Here is a 15,224-nt window from a genome sequence, read left to right as displayed (position 1 = left end):
CTTACAGGGTAGGTGTAGCTCTGAACTCTATTTTCCTGGAAGAGTAAATGACACAGGAAGTGCCTGCTAGCTTTCTGGGTGTGCTGGCCGTTGTGAGAACCCAGCTTCCACTTTTAGTGCTTTCCTCTGGTTTGCTGTAGCTCTTCTGCCAGAACTTGCTCTGTTCAGCAGAAGGCCCAGGTTCTGACAATGTATGGGGCTCTTGTCCTGGATGGAGGAGCGTGCACATGTCACTTCAGTGGTTTTCCATATGGTCAAGGAAAAATGCATCAGGACTGTGTTCGTGCAGATGAATCTGAGAACAGAGTGGAGAGTTCCCTAGTGTAATAAGTGCGGTTGTGCAATTTGGACTGAGCCTCAACTTGATTTCTCCCTCCCCTCCACCAAAGAAAAATATCCCTTAGCTATTTTCTGAGCTCAGTTTACTGAATGATTACAAACTAATTCTTTGCTTTGGATTTTGTAGACTTGACAGCAGACATTCCTTCTTTGTGGAGGGCTCTGAGGACCCTTTCTTTTGATCTTTTCAAATTTCGTGCTGGTTAAAAGATAGTGCTAAATGATTGCCCTCAGCACAGAACGGCTGAGCAGGGACTTAAATCTTGTTCTTTCCTTCTCCCTTCCCAGGCATCCAGCTCCCACTCTGCCTCTTCCCTGCAGGGCAGGGACCCTTACAAGAGTGAAAAGGTGGGACAGGCTGGGCTGCACATCCCCCAGTTTTGCAGGGCTCAGGGTTATCCTCGCATTTGAATTTGGTTGTGAATTTGGTGAAAATGTCAAGTACCTGTGGAACTTCTTGATATATTACATCTTGTCCCTCTTTCTGAGAGGCAGAGGAAAATATTTTTAATAGGTATTTTTTTTCATTTTAAATAAGCAAAACAGAAGCTGCATTTTTATTTATTATGCACAAGAAAGATGAATCTTTTTACAAAAAAATCTAGAGTTGGAAACTCTGGGAAAATCTATTGGAATACAGAAATGCTTGTCTAATGTGCAATATGCTTTGCAACCATAGATGATATTTTATGTTTAATCTGTAAATAAGAAATGTATTTAAATTAAAGGGGAGCTTTTTGTAAAAGGACCAAATGTTCTTTTATAAATGTACTAAGGAATATCTTACTCTTTGAAATTTATTAGGATTTTTATGAGTAATTTTTATTAAAAGATTTTTTTTTTTGAATTGTCATTCTGTTTCTCTCGTACATATCCATATAAGCATATTACCTGCAGGACAAACAAAGGAAAATAATTCTTTAAAGGAAACCATGAAACTACTTGAATCAAAACCTTATTTGGGTGTTTTACAGCTAATCCCTGAGTAAAGCCTTCCTCTTGGAATTCTGCTCCCCCTTTGTCACACCCCTCCTGTTGAACTTCCTTCACCCAGGACTGAGAACTACTTTTAACGATCAGGTGTCCCATTGCAACCGTCCTCCACAGTAGCCACCTTTCTCCAAGGCACTGACTCCTCAATTCCTATTGCCAGTCATGAGAGCATATCCAGGTTCTGGAACCAGATTTCCATGTTATCTTCGGCAAGGCAGTGCATTTCTGCAGATTACACTTCCCACCTCTGTTAAAACAGCACGATCACACCAGGTGCTCTACCTGTGGGCAGAGCCAAGGAGGGAGGAGAGTTTCAGAGGGGTTCCCCCCCCCACCCCTCTGTGAGGTCTGCAAGGAGAGACCCTGGCCCCTGTAATACTGGGGTATCCCAGCTTTGTGTCATAGGCAATTCTTACTGTTTTTTAAAACATTTACAAATTACAGCAGGGTGAAGGAGAGAGCCCTGACATTGGAAACACCTTGCTGAAAGGAAAGCAGGTGAAACTGGAAACACCTTGCTGACAGGCAAGCTCTCTAGCATGGTAGAGCATGGTGATGTGTGGTGGCTTTTCCCCAGGTGCCCTGGGTTCGTAGCCCTCTTGACAAAGCAGAGCAGATCCCAGGCGCCTGGGGGCAGGGGAAGTGCCACAGATAGCCCCTTGGACCCTGCCTTCCCCGCAAGTTGCCTTGCCTGATTGTGTGAGCACAGGTAACCTGGGCCAGATGTAGATTGCAGTTTGGCGTCGGAATTGAGGAGGGGCTCTGGATCCAGGCTGCATAGGGTACAGTGCTAGCTCTGCTCCTCACTAGCATTGTGCCTTGGGCAAGCTACATAACCCCTCAGCCTCAGGTTCCCCATCCGTGAGATGGGGTGATAATAGCCCCTAACTCACAGGGTGTTTGTGAGAATTGAGTACATCAACGTGGAAAGTGCCTAAAGCAGCAGCTAGCATGGACATGCAGGCTCAGGTGTGTTTCCTGTCATTATGATCAAGCTGGATTTGTTACTCGGGATAGGCTCTAGGGTCTTTAAACAAGGACCCTGCAGTAGGGCTGGACCAGAGAGGGGCCTGGGTCAGAATACCGGGGTCTCACCTTCACACAGTTTCTTAATTTGTACAGCCAGAGATGATCTCACCTGATCTCCCAGGTTCCGGTGAAGGCTGATGAGTTGAGAGTGACATGTTCGGGCATTTTCGGCACCCGCTGTTGGAGCTTTGCATACATACCTTCACGTTTAATCCGGGAAGTGTGCCACTGATCACCCGTCTTGGAGACCCAGAACACTCGAGGCACGTGGAGTGAACGGTTTCACCAAGTCCTGAGCAGTAGGCTCTGTTACTCCTTGTCTACAGACGAGGAACCAGCTCAGGTAAACAACCTCGCTGCAGGTCGCAGCTGAACCAGTTTGAACCAGGCGGTGGGGCCCAGGCTGCAAACCTGCTTCCTCGGCATCCAGCTTAAGGCCCTCGAGCCTCTGAGAATCACGACTCCACAAACCCCGCTGTAGATGCACCTCTCCCTACTGCTCTGGACGGCTCCGGACGGCTCCGGACGGCTCCGGACGGCTCCCGACGGCTCCCGACGGCTCCCGACGGCTCGGTATTCTCTGTGCTTCTAGGTGAACATCGGCAAGGCTGCTTTGGGGGTCTGCGCTTTTTCTACACCAATAGGAAAGTCCCTCTTCGAAGAGCTTGGTCTTTCTCACATATCTCCCTTTTCCAAGGTAAGAATTTTCTCATCATGAGCACTTGAAAGAAGTGCAGATCTGAGGGGAGCAGTGCTGGGTGCCCTCTGGAGACTGACCTGCCCCCTAGGGAGGCCTTTGGGGAGGTTAATCAAATTCTTAAGGAAAACTTTTCAGTGATTTGAAGAGGTTAGCAAGAAGGTCAAAAGGGGGTGTAGAGCCAGCCCTCCTTGTTAGAACCCATCCGAGCCAGCCTAAACTTTTTCCTTTGTAAATATTGACATTTAAAAATAACAGCTGAAGTGACTCTTTTCAACATAGCTATTGGAATCTAAAAACCATTGGAATTTGTTACCCGCCATCCTCTACTGAAAAATATATTCAAACATTCTTTATCAGATGGGAATTTAAGGTCGTTTCTTTTTCTTCTTCAACTGATACTTCCATTCATTTTCCACCACAGAATTTTATACTTTATGTGTTTTAATCCTTTAAAGTCTTACTGATAACCCAATCATACTATGCCACAAAATTGTATATAGTTTGACAAATATATGGTTTAGCTACATTCTGTGATTGCAAGGCACTTAATATTAAAAGATTTCTTCAGGATTGAGGTAACATTGCCATTAGTAGTATATAAATAGCATAAATATATTATACATTTTGATAATTATTAAATAAGTTAAATTTTATTGCTTCCTTTTATTAAATGGACAGTTTGTTGTTTTTTCTTTCCTAACTGAGGTGTGTATCTGTGGGTGATTATTACTTATTGCTGCAATGAGATGGGTTTCAGCATCAATTATATTCCTTTTTTTTTTCATTTTTCTGGATACAAACACTTAGAGACCTTGTTCACATTAATAACTAGATAGGAATTGAAGGAGTAACTCACTTTGAACTGCTGAGCAATATGTCAAAAATCCACAATAATTTATCATCAGAACTTATTTTTAACAATCCATTAGCTGACAAATTAATTAGGCTCTCTTTCAATTTTGTTGCAAGCATAGAATTGGAAACCACTGACTTGCAAAAAGTTTGTTACTTGATTATTAGAGTCATTTGCTATTGCAATTTCTGGAACACATTCTAGAAAGGCCTTTCAAGACTTATCAAATGCGTATTCATTGCACGGTGATTCTTTTATTTAAAGGCATTTTGGGTAACCTGGAATACTCAAGAGCTGGGAAATTAAAAAATGTTATTAAATTGAACACATCTCAGAGAATGCATTTTATACATAAAGTGCTTTTGTCTAGTCACTTCCTTTAGATAATACTTGTCACAAAACCTTGGAGCTGATTATTTAGCTCATCCAATTTAGAGATCAGATCCACCATGTACAAAATTGGCTAAGGGGTCCCTCATTTGCAAACTCACCAGCCCCATCAGGCTCATTTGCTGGCAGGCAAAATCTGACTTCATTTTTCAGTCTTAACCAACGGTTGGTACATGGCCCATGAATTCTAGGATAGCTGCGGCAGGAAGCTTTGCTGGAGATTGTTTCTTGGATGAAAGGAGGCACTATCGCCTGTGCTAACACTCTCTTTTCCTGTGTCCCCTGAAAGCTGACCCTAGGAATAACGCATTGTTTGACAGTAGTTGGGAAATAGGGGAAATACAGTTGTTAAATGGAAAATATTTTACATTGACCCTTTGCCCCAGAGGTTTTTATGTGGCAGAGCTGTGCATCCCAGAGAAAGGTTCTATATTTACTCCAAGCAGGAGAGGGATCTGCACTTCTCATGTCACACCTCAAACCTCCCATCTCCTCCCAAAGAGGCCTGTTTTAGAGACCTGGGGGTCCCTAGGAACCATTGATACAGACACCCCTTTCTTTCCTCACAAGTTAGGGCTTTTGTTTCCTTCAGGATATTAATATAGTCTGTAGTCTGTATATTTAAAAAAAAATTGCCTGAGCTTTGACCACAGTCTTGGTTGCCCGTATTTCCGTAGGAGGAAGGTTTTTCAAAAATTTAAATCATGATCGGAATTACCCAAATAATTGCTTCAGCAATGTGTAAGCGTCATTATGGGGCGATGGGGGGGGGGGGGGGGTTATGTGAGCACATGGCTCTGTCACTTCTCAAGTTCCCAAAGAAAAATGACTTTTCTCCATCTACAAAAATGCAGCAGAGCTGTCAAAAATATGTGAACTCTTTGAAAGTATTTAAAAATAAAAAGTTAAGAAAATACATGAACTCAAGACTCTACTATTAGGGAGATACAAAGCAAACGATTGCACGTCCATGAAATTGGCAAAAATTAATAAGTACTAGGAAGGAAATGAGTAGTGGGGACACTTTTTTTTTTTCCTTACCATATGATCATTCCATTCTTGGTATATAATCAATAATTCACAATATCATCACATAGTTGTATAGTTATCACCATGATCGTTTCTTAGAACATTTGCATTAATTCAGAAAAAGAAATAAAAAGAAAAAAGAAAAAAGCTCATACATACCATACGCCTTATCCCTCCATCTCATTGACTGCTAGTATTTCCATCTACCCAATATATTTTAGCCTTTGTTTCTCCTATTTTTTTCTATACCCCCTTATCATTCCCTTTCACTGATCACTAGCAATTCAATCTACTACATTTATTTTAACATTTGGCCCCCCTATTATTTATTTATTTTTAATCCTTATGCTTTACTCATCTGCCTATACTGTAGATAAAAGAGCATCAGACACAAGCCTTTCACAATCACACAGTCACATTGCAAAAGCTATCTCATTATAGAATTGTCTTTAAGAAACATGGCTACTGGAACACAGCTCTGCATTTTCAGGCACTTCCCTCCAGCCTCTCCAATATACCCTAACTAAAAAGGTGATATCTATATAACGTGTAAGAATAACCTCCAGGATAACCTCTCGACTCTGTTTGAAATCGCTCAGCCATTGACACTTTATTTTGTCTCATTTCTCTCTTTCCTCTTTTGGTCTAGAACGTTTTCTCATTTCCTTGATGCTGAGTCTCAGCTCATTCTAGGATTTCTGTCTCACGTTGCCAGGAAGGTCCACAGCCCTGGGAGTCATGTCCCACGTAGAGAGAGGGAGGGCAGTGAATTTGCCTATCGTGTTGGCTGAGAGAGAGAGGCCACATCTGAGCAACATAAGGGGTTCACTGGGGGGTGACTCTTAGACCTAATTTTAAGTAGGCTTGACCTATCTTTTGTGGGGATAAGTTTCATATGAACAAACCCCAAGATTGAGGGCTTGGCTTATTACTTTGGTTGTCCCCACTGCTTGTGAGAATATCAGGAATTCTTCACATGGGGAAGTTTGAAATTTCCCCCTTTCTCGCCATCCCACCAAGGGGACTTTGCAAATACTTTTTTATTCACTGTTCAAATCACTCTAGGATTTTTTGGGGCATCACTCTGGACAAACATACAAAATCTCATGCCCTACTCAATGTTCCATGTACTTATGGTGTTCAATTAAACTGTCCACATAAGTTATATTAGGAAGTGCACTAGTCAAATTATAGATTTTGTACCAAATAAGCATTTTTTGCTTTAGTCTTACACATAAGTTAAAGTTTCAAAATTTGAATTGCCATCCATTTTTAACACCCTGCAATATTGACGTTTAGTGGGGACACTTCGGCAGGCCTGGAAGGAGTGCACACTGGCAAAGCCACTTTGGAGAAGGACTTGGCCTTACCTGGTAAAGTGGATCATGCAAGTGCTCTGTGGCCAAGCCAGCCAGGGCTGCAGTGTCTGGTTGCTGGGGCTGTGCACTGCACCACTCAGGGCTGCCCTGGGGCTGTACAGTAGGGTGGCCCTGGCAATTCTGCTTTTAAGTAAATCATCCAAAGCAGGGCTGGTGAACCACAGCACCTGTTTTTGTAAATAAAACTTTATTGGAGCACAGCCACACTCATTTGTTTACAGATAGTCTATGGTTGCTTTTGTTTTACAACAGTAGAGTTGGATGGTTGTGAGAGAGACTGGCTCATAAAGCTCCAACTACTTACTATCTGGCCTTTTCAGAAAAAGTTGGCCTACCCCTGATCTAGAGGAACACTTGCATGTGGAAACCAGGCGATGCATACAAGGTTGGTTGTTCTTAGCAGTGCTGTTTGTGTTTGGCAAGGCAAATGATTAGAAAACTACCACAATGTCCGTCAAATATAGTCATATAATTCATATAATGGAATACGATAGAGCAGAGAAGCAAGTCACAATGTGTCCATTTATGTACAGTTCAAGATCAGCCAAAACTAAATTTATTGCCTAGACACATATACATCTGTGGAACACTCTACAGAAAAATAAGGGGATGATAATCAAAATTAGCACTGGGCTCATCCTGGGGTGATGTGATTGTGGAGAGACCCATGGGCGTCCTTTAGGGAAGATGCTGAAAATGTTCTTTCTTAGCCTGGTTGGTAGTTGCACGGATTTTCACTTTAATTTGATGCTTTAAACTGTGCACATGTTTTAGATGCTCTGTGGTATATATGACGAATTTCACAATAGATGAACTTAAACATTATATGTGAAATCCATTTCATGCATTGTGAAATTTAAGCAATCGTCCAGTTCTGGGGCACTGAAAAATGGCAAAATGTTCATCAAAATAGGGGAAGAGTAAACAATGTGCAGCATTTGGTGGAGAAATATACCAAGTATTTTGGGCTCCATCCAACCCTTTTCCTTCCATTAACACCTAAGCTAGCCTTAATGTTTCTCTGCCTTCCATGAACATACATGCAGGTGAGGAGTTGCCAATACGCTGGCAGCCCGTTTTTTAATGGGTTTCCAGGTAAGCAGTGCGTAGATATTGTGGCCCCATCAGGAAAGTGGTATTTGGAAAAACATAGTGCTACGCACAGCACAAAGCCAGGGAAGCTCACTGGAACATTATCTCAAAGACATCCCCTGAACACCTGTTTCACACCCATCTGGGGGATTTTCAGAACACAGAATGGGAAGGCTGGCAGCCAACTGCAGAAAGAAAATTCTCCATGGTGCCAGGAAATGCTCCTTAGATATGGCCTTAGGTTTTAGGCATACCCACTCAAATACCATTCACTCAGTGTCCTAAAAAATGATCATGGTGATGAATGTACAACTATGTGATGATACTGTAAGTCATTGATTGTCTACCATGTATGGAATGTTGGTATATTAAGAATGTTTGTGTTTGTATGTTGTTTTATCAATAAAAATATTTTTTAAAAAAAGATTGTGATTGCTCTCAGGGGGCAATTTGGCAGTATCTATTGAAATTAAAAATGCATACTTGTATATCCCATCCACTTTCAAGAATTTCCTGCAGGTATACTTGCGTTTATTCTAAGTGGCATGAGCACAAATAAAAGCAAAAAACTGGAAAACAAAAACAAAAACAACATACACTCTGGAAATGGACCATTTTCCACTAATGGGTATCCAAATATCTTGTGTGATTTAGGTTATATAAACTGTTGCAAATACTGCTCACTTCCACAAGAGACCACTATTGCTTTACTTTTTCTACCTTTGCCTTGAAAAAAAAAATCCAGTTCTCACAAGGCAGTGGTACAGAAAAAACAAATAGGGTTGGCAGTTTTTAACCAGTGTGCCAAAATGCAATTTCATGGTGGTTTGGAATCTTGCAGCTGACTCCTGGTGTATGATGCTAATTGAAACATGAGTAATAGTAATGACAACAATGAAGACATTGCCTGTTTCTCTGGTGTCTTGATCCCAAGATCATAGCTGTCTCTATATGTGATTCAATTGCATCACAATACCACTGGGACTTGGTGTTCTCATCTTCCAAGAAGTAGAACTAAGCTTCAGGGAAGTATCACAATTGCATAGTTAGGCGGAGCTATTTCAGAACCAGGGATAAGTAAGGAAAGAGGGAAACAGAGACATAGTCTTTTGGGAGCGTGCTAGCCTTGCCTAGATGTTCTGATGCATGCGTTAATTTTCATCTCATAAAGATGCTTTCAGCTTGATATGAAATTGGGGATTTACATAGTTCTAGAGGAAGCTCGTGAGGGGCTGTACTGTTAGCACTCATGGAGCGTTTCTCTACTGTGAGGCAGTGCCAGGAGGTTCCCAGGATGACAACTTTCTGGTTGCCTCTTGCCCATCAGCTCCTGCTCTGGATGTTGGAAGCTTCTGGACCCCTTTGGAGTCTGACCTCCTAGTACCTCCTGCTAGTTACTGTCTACAGTTTCAGAGATCTGATTTGGCAGAAACTGGGCAGTGTTTGGAGTCAAAGATCTGGGTTTGAATGTGACATCTGCTGCTTATGTGTAGGGCAAGTTAGTAAACCTTTCTGAGCCTCGGCTTCCTTATCTGTAAAATGGGATTAATTATACTCATTTCATAAGGTTCTGAGGACATGAGCAATTTTGTGTGTAAAGGGCCTGGTCCTCCTTGCCTTCCCTCCTCCTCTAATCAGTGGCCTCTATGATCATTTTGTGATGATATAGGTCATCACAAAATACTTGTTATTGACCTAATTACAGTTTCCAGTACACTCTTGAGGTTTTGGGCAATGGGTGTCAAAATTAAATAATTATTGCCTGGTGTAATTGATAAGATTCCTCAGATGGTACTGAATCAGAATCCATCTCTTTTGCACTCTCTCCAGGGGATTCTTTTTAAAAATATTTTAGTTTTGTTTTTATCATGCACCATGTAGTCCATCCATAGTATACAAGCAGTCACTCACAATATCATCACATAGTTGTGATTTCATCACCATGATCATTTGTAGAACGTTTGTATCACCTCAGACAAAGAAATAAAAAGAAAAACTCATACATCTCATATCCCTTACCACTCCCTCTCATTGACCCACAGTATTTCAATCTACCAATTTTTTTACCCTTTACCCCCTCTATTATTTATTCATTTTTTTAACCTTAGTTTTTTCACTCATCTGTCCATACTCTGGATAAAAGGAGCATCAGACACAAGGTTTTCACAGTCACATGGTCCCATTGTAAAAGCTATACAGTTATATAATCATCTTCAAAAAATCAAGGCTACTGGGACACAGCTCAGCAGTTTCAGGTACTTCCCTTGAGCCACTCCAATACACCATTAAAAAGGGATATCTATATAATGCATGAGAATAACCTCCAGGATAATAACCTCTCTCTGAAATCTTTCAGCCACTGAAACCTTATTTGGTCTGATTTCTCTCTTCCCCGTTTTGGTCAAGATCTTGTCCATTCATTCTTTTACCCAACACATACTAAACAACTATTATGTGTTAGGCACTCTTGTGGGTACTGGGATATAGTGTTAAAATTGTGCCTTTATAGATATAAATGAACAGATATATGCTGTAACTACAAAGTGGTAAGAGCTGTGAGGACAAAGCAATGTAGCAGGTAGAATGCTGGTTGGGTGGTAGAGGAGTGGGAGGGGAAAGGTGACTATTTTAAACAGTGAAGGAAGCACAGGCTTCTCTCAGATGGGATCATTTTAAAAGTCTCCTGAATAAAGTGAGGGAAATGAAGGTTTTTATTTTGATCAGGGGGGGAGGGGAAAAGAGAAGGTTGTCTGAATCTTTCTTGACTTTGGACCAATTATCATATTTTCTCTACAAAGAGAAAAAGAGAAATGTAAGACACCCGTTTCAACTACAAAGAAGTTATATGCTAGTAGAAGAGATAAGACATTTCTCTCTTCTTGGGAGCTCCACAGAATGTTATACTTAAATTCTATCTCTGGTGACCTTAGTCTCCAAACTAATAGTAGTAGTTACTATAGTAATAATAATTAATAGCTACCATTAATTGTTAATGGTCTGTGCTAAGGGCCTGTAGGTATTTTCTTATTTAATGCTTTTACTCCCTCTATTCGGGTGCCTTCTCTATAAAAGGATTCATGGAGTGTGTGCCTTTTGAGTCCAGCTTCCTTCCCATAGTTCAATACTTTTGAGATTCACCCATCTTGTTGCATGACTCAGTGTTTATTTCTTTTTAGTGCTGACTAATGTTCCATTGTCGGTATATACCACAGCTTTTCTGTTTACCAATTGAAAGACATTTGGGTTATTCTAGTTTTTGTCCTAGACTCTTTAATTAGTTAACTTATTTAGTGTTTATCCCGCGCTTGGGCCCTGGCTAAGTACTTTACTTATATAATCATTTATCTTACAATATGTAAGACTCAGAGAGGTTAAGTAATGTGTTCGAGATCACACAGCTCATGAGTGGTAGATCTTGGTGAAAAGAACCAATGACCAGTTATTTGGGTAGTCAGGGTAGGTTCAAGTGAAAGGCATATGGCATGCAGCAGAGGGAACTCTGGGTTTAGACTCAGATGAGCCTGGGTTGAGTCTTTTTTTTTTTTTTTTTTGTATACTGGATGGCAGGGTCACATTTCATTATTTTTCCATGTGAGTGTCCCGTTATTGCAGCACCATTTGTTGAATTTTTATTTGTTTGTTTTGCTTGTTTGTTTGGTTTTTGGGAAGTACATGAACTAGGAATCTGGATCAAGTCTTGAATTCCTCTCTTTACTGGCAGTGAAACCCAGAGAAAGTCATTAAATCTCTCTGAACCTCTGTTTCTTCATCTGTGAGATGGGAGTAAGGCCTAACCAAGGTGGAGGTGGTATATGACTGGCTGGTACAGGAGATGAGGAGAAGTCAGTTCTCTGTTTTGCCTTCAGGTTGAAGAATCCATGCTTTCCCTTGGGTAGTTTAGAGCACATGTCAGTGTGTCTATATTTCCGCCTTAATCTTTGTTCTTTTGGTAAAAGAACCCCACTCCCCTCAGTCCTTATCCCCAGCCCTCCTCCTTTAGGGGTAGTCACCTGACCCAGGTCCAGTCAATCAGAATATTCACCTCTCTGCCCCCCAACAGCAAATGCTTTAGGCATGGATGCAAGATATAAGCTGCTTGAAGGAGATTCGGTTCTGAAACTTCTCCTAGGAACTACTGGAAGGAGAGAAATAAAAACCTCTGTTCATAACTGCTGAAGTTATTGCACTGTGGGTATTTCGAGCTTGGGGTTCCCAGGGCCCTCCTTGAGGCAAGAGCCCCCCATAGAAAGTAGAGTCAAAAGGAAGGCACTGAACCACTAGATCCAGTCCCATCTGGACTTCTTAGTTTGGTCAGTCAGTATATTACATTTTCAGTTTAAACTTGTTTCAACCCCTTGAAACACAAAGAATCCTACTATAAACTCAGGGAATCCAGGTCCTGGCTCTGCCACTTTGACGGGGAGTCAGTTTCCTTCTCTGTAAAATAAGGTGATGAAGAGGATCGGGTGAGGTGAGAGAGAGGGAGGTGTTCAGTGAGGGGCAGCTGATTCCATAGAACAATTTAAAGCTGACAGCTGGATCCTTTTGTCCTTAACCTAATGCACTCAGGTTCTGTGTTGAAGAAACGTGTGACTACATTCTCAGGGACGGGAAGAGTGGCTGTCTCTTGTGTGTCTCGATTCTGGTAGTTCATATGGTCCTTTGATCTCCTCCCCACCTCCCCCCATCCTACAAAAGGAGCACAAGTGTGCAAGGAGAGACATTTTTCCTTTTCACAGTGAAATACAATTACATCGAGTTCATGGCAGTAATGATAATTGTCTCAAATCACAGCATTTGCTGGTGCTCAGTAGGGAGATATATATAATAAGGTGCTGATAAAGATTTTCTGTTTCTAATTCAAATTGTACGCAGATAAGATGACCCTTCTTTAGGGCAAAACTCTCTTTTCTCAGAATTAGAGAAGAATCATTCACTTTGGAGCTAATTTACATGGCATGTGTTTTTTACACATCCATCAATTTCAAAATAGATTTTAATGAGAAAAAAAGTTTTAAAAAATCTCTATTTAGCCATCCTGGTGATCTGGTCTTAACAATATGCAAAATAGGAGTAGAGGTGAAGGAGAAGACCTGGTCATGCATAAATGAGCTTGAAGAAGGAGGAGACAGGAGGCATTTCCTCTGTCTGAGAACAGTTCTATCAGATCACAGCTGGGACAGGCTGGGAAGGAGGTGGGATGGGGGTGGGGTCCGGGACAAACAAGCTGGACTGACCAGTCCCTGGACTGGGAATCTGCTTAAGTAACAAAAAGAAGCCCATTTCCGCATTTCCGTCATTTGGAGCCGTTCTTAATATCTATCTACAGAAGGGTTTGTCCACCTTTTGTTCATTTTTGCCTCCTTGGGCATTTTTAGACTTTTTTTTTTCCCCTGAATTGCTTCCCCGGCTTCATGATTTTTTTTTAATGGAAAAGTATTAACATTTTATTTTATTATTAATGTATGCATTTGATGCCAAAGAAATTAATTTTCCAAACTCAGAACTTTTTCAGCTACATGGAATTTCCATTTCACTATAAGGTTTGATCAAAAGTGGGAGGTTATTTGTCCAATGCATGCAAGTGACTAATTCCTGAGATACAGAGGTTCAAAGAGAGCTTATTGCTAGACTCAAAGCAGGAGATCAGATGGCCCATTGGACTCCAAATCTGTCTCCCTGAAACATGTATAGTTTTATAGTATCAAAAGATGGGCAGGTTTTAGGATGAGTACAATGGCTTGAGATGACAGAGTTTGAGATGATCTCATTATTGAGCATGCACAGAGTGACTACATGCCAGCTTTGTCTAGTAAGACAGTTTAGGGTTAGTCCTGTGCTGACTCAACTTCCCTCATTAATAAACTTTAGGGGCTATCGTGGTGTTCTGAGACTCTAAAGTTGTAAAACAGGATAAGAGGGTGTAAGTGGGGCCAGTCAGGAGGTTTTTACAATCACCAGATAAAGGCTATATAGTTATTCAATCATTATCAAAAGATGGGCAGGTTTTAGGATGGGCCAGCTGATCTTTCACTGTTCAGCAACCTCACGCATTTCTTTGGTCATTTTACAATATATGAGAAAGTAAGAAAAACATCTATATGATTCAGAAATCATAATTATTAGTTAATTCTTAACTCTGTTATAGATTTATATAACACTGGTTCAAATGCATTTCTCTAAAACTATGCTGGCACTGTCCCTTTGAGATTTTAATTATCCCCAACATGTGACTTTACCAAAGAGCTTGAATCTAAACAAACAATTTCAAATGACTAACTTTTAGGTGAGTGAGACAAGAATTAAAGTCATCTCTGGTGATTGGAGCTATTAATCCCCAATAAGACATTGTTGAAATGTATCTTCTGAGCAGCAGTTATACATTAAAACCTTCAAGAAACAAGGGCAAAGTGTAACAACAGAAGCTTCTGCAGCTTAAGCATCCCATAGTCCTAAGCCACTGACAGAGGCAAGGGGAAATAGCTGCCAGCAAACTAAATGGTCTCCAGTAGTATTTCCATCTAGTTGAGCTTTCTCAACTTGATAGAGGCCCAAGACTTACAGCTATTTTATATACACCACCTTGGCTCTGGTTTGCATTAATTATGTCTGAAGAGTTTTAACACCCATTCAAGTCCAAAGGTGGAAGCACATATAAACGGGTATGGTAATTGCCAAGAACAGACAGTGAAAGAACAGGCTGGTTGTGCTAGTGCAGCCCTCTAGCTCAACAGAGACTGAACAGAACAGTTCTGCTAGAGAGGTGTGGAATAAGTACACTCAACACAGGAAGAGAGAGAAACATTCTTCTTCCCGGTTTATTATTGACACCTGACCTTTTTTTCCTAAAGAATAGACATATCGATGAACAGAACAGAGTCCACAAATCAACTTGCAATCGACTGATTTTTGACAATAACACCACTGTAATTAAGTGGGAAAAGAATGGTCTTTTTCACAAATGGTCCCCAAATAAAATGAATCTAAGTGGAAAAAAATAAACATCAACTTAAAAATTAATTTGAAATAGATCATATGAAAGTTAAAACTTCTAGAAGAAAATGTAGGAGACAATCTTTGCAACTTTGGGGTAGGCAAAGACCGTAGAATACCTAAAATACTAATCATTTTTAAAAAATGGAAATTTACATCATCAAAATTAAAACCTTCCACTCTTCAAAAGACATCGTCAAGAAAAGGAAACAATGGGTCCCAGATTGGATATAAATGTTCGTAAGACATACATCTGACAATATAAAGAACACCTGCAATTCGATAACAATAAGGCAAACCCATTAAAAAATGGGCAAAAAGATTTGGACACGTCATAAAAGAATAGTTAATACTTGAAAAGATGTTCAACATCACTGTCAGGGAACTGATTTACTTTAAAACATTTTTTTATTGTGAAATATAACAT

At 40.6% G+C, this 15,224-nt stretch overlaps 1 pseudogene; it reads right to left on the bottom strand.

Moving 5' to 3' along the window:
* Positions 1-14,403: 14,403 nt before the first annotated feature.
* LOC143646077 (phosphatidylinositol N-acetylglucosaminyltransferase subunit Y-like) lies at positions 14,404-14,609 on the bottom strand (annotated as a pseudogene).
* Positions 14,610-15,224: the final 615 nt, after the last annotated feature.

This window comes from Tamandua tetradactyla, chromosome 9 (genome assembly GCF_023851605.1).
Source record: "Tamandua tetradactyla isolate mTamTet1 chromosome 9, mTamTet1.pri, whole genome shotgun sequence".
NCBI lineage: Eukaryota > Metazoa > Chordata > Mammalia > Pilosa > Myrmecophagidae > Tamandua > Tamandua tetradactyla.
The sequence above is the reverse complement of the archived record's forward strand: the minus strand, read 5'-3'. Positions and strand labels throughout refer to the sequence as shown.